This window comes from Orycteropus afer, unplaced genomic scaffold, assembly GCF_000298275.1.
Source record: "Orycteropus afer afer isolate SDZICR_OR568_19922 unplaced genomic scaffold, OryAfe1.0 scaffold00273, whole genome shotgun sequence".
NCBI classification, from domain to species: Eukaryota; Metazoa; Chordata; class Mammalia; order Tubulidentata; family Orycteropodidae; genus Orycteropus; species Orycteropus afer.
This window is the reverse complement of record NW_006921860.1, coordinates 290,332-292,624: the sequence shown is the minus strand read 5'-3', so window position 1 is coordinate 292,624 and position 2,293 is coordinate 290,332. Positions and strand designations below refer to the sequence as shown.

The 2,293-nt window shown below is 52.2% G+C and overlaps 1 protein-coding gene across 1 annotated transcript in view; it reads left to right on the top strand.

Moving 5' to 3' along the window:
* MPC1 (mitochondrial pyruvate carrier 1) overlaps positions 1 to 2,293 on the top strand; it is a 33,603-nt gene that overhangs the window by 697 nt on the left and 30,613 nt on the right. The window lies entirely within an intron of this gene.

Sequence of the window (2,293 nt, the reverse complement as noted above, 5' to 3'; positions counted from 1 at the left end):
CCAGCCTTCCTTCCCAGGAGTGGCTGGGGGGTTTGAACCGCCGGCCTCCTGGTTAGCAGTCAAGTGCCTTAGGCACTGCGCCACCAGAGCTCTGTAGGAATACAGTGAATTAACTATAAACTTAAAATCTAAAATAAAAACGTTGCGGCATCTACTTTGGATTCCGGTTTTTCAGCCTAAGCGTAGGAGCGGGATAAAACCTAGTGTTCTTTTACACGAGTGTGTCAACGAAGTACAACCGTGCGTCCAGGACACACTTGTTCTGTTTGTCATGAGCTCTCCGCGGCGGACACGGAGGACATCAGGGCCGGGAGGCTTTCGTTCCTCCTCTTGCTTTGAGCTGTGTGTGTTGCAAGGTTGAGCATAACCTTGCCACGGTTTTAAGCAATGCATCTGGAGTCTGATTTTAGGCCAGAGTTCAGGCCGCGTCCCTGCAGGCTGTTTTCAGTGGGTGGCAATGTGGCAGAGGAAGGGATGAAAGAGCCCAGAGAGACTTGCCCTTTTGTAACTGGGCGAAGGGTGAGCTATGAGGCCAGCTTAATTTGGGCAGTTTTTAAAGGATTGATTATTTTTAATCCTGCGTCTCATCGCAAGTTCTGTTTACCTGATTTTAGTTTGGGAGGCGGTAGGGTGAACTTGGAGACAGAAGGTCACTCCTCACTTCCCAGAAAAGCAGTTTCTTTACTTTAGTGGGACCATGATTAATTAGGATGGTGGATTAATTAGAATTAATTAACATGGTGGAGTAGAGCAACCTGATGGGGTTAGTGCACGGGGGAAATACTACAGATGCTATGGGGTCAGTTCCAACTGCTGGTGGCCCTATAGGACTGTGAATTGCCTGGTAAGGTTTCGGAGGCTGTAGTGTTTACGGAAGCGGACTGCCACATCTCTGTCCTGAGAAGCAGCTGGTGGGCATGAACCACTGACCCTTCAGTTATAGATGAGCACATAACCTGTGCGCCACCAGGGCCTCTGGGGAAAGCACTAGCAGAGAAGTAGTCAGAGTACGTTCTTAGCCCCTGCAGGTAATGTTGTTTGTGGCTCTGAATGTTATTTTAGCTTTCCGTTGATACTTCCCTCCTGGATAATGAGACTCCCCGAGGTTTAGGTACTGCGAGGAGGCAGGTGTTGCAGTCTGCCCTTGAAAGGGGCGAGGTGTGCAAAGCCCACCTTTGTCACTAAGTGCACAGCGGGCGTCAGTGTGGATCCAGCTCCTGGCTGGTAGCGCACCGGGCCTCACCTTCCCAACTTCCACTCCCTGTGGCCCTTCTTCCTCTCTCTAACCCTAACCACCAGAGTTTAGGAGTCAGGCTCGGCCCCTCCCTCCTCTTTCTAGCCCCTGGGACTCTGTCTGTCCTTATTGACTGCCTTTACTGTCACCCAGCCACCCAGAGCGGGGTCCACACAAAGCGACCCTGCCCTGCCAGCCCCTGCTGGCTCTATGCCCCTTGTGAGTGGTAATGGCTTCCAGGATTCAGAGAGACTGTCACCTGTATTTACAGATACCCAGTATTAGAAACAGAAAGGACGCATGTGAAGAGACGCATCCGGCAAGGTCTGGGAGAGGTTCCGGCACGTGCCTCCATTGTCCCTGGACGTGCCACCTTCTCAGCGCGTGGATATAATAACCCACCCAGGGGCCCCAAAGAGAGCTCTCCTAGGCCCAGGGTGCCCTAGTCAGAGGACTGCAGTGCAGGTGCACGACTTGGGCCCTAATGCACAGTTATGACCCATCCCGTCAATGAATGTGCACGATTGCCTCGCCCCCTCCCTTCCTGAAGGCAGCTGGCCTCAGGCCTCTGCAGCCCCTATTGCCTGGCTGCTTTGGAAAACAGAGCACCTTAACTGCTCCAGCTCTTCTGAAACCCAAGTCCAAGGGCCAAACCGACCTCTTTGTCCCAGAGGTAAAGGATGAAGTGGTACAGTACCATTAAGAATGAAATCATTACACTTTATTCATAGAAAGAAAGGGGCTCTGGTGGCCAGAAGGTCAGTAGTTCAAACCCACCAGCTGCTCCTGGGGAGGAAGATGAGGCAATCCCCTTCTGTAAAAATGTGGAAACCCAGTGGGGTCAGAATGGGTTGGGATTGACTTGCTGGCACTGGGTTTGGTCTGGTTTTATCCGTGTGAGAAGCATGCCAATGGTGCCGGACAGTTCCCTCCCACAAGATGTTTGTTCACTGTATTTTCCAGGAAGGAGCCAGGCCTGCCCTTCTGGGCCTGTATGTCCTTTTACCAGATGGATTTCTGGGGAGCAGGTTCAGGGTGGAAGGGTTCACACCATGGCCC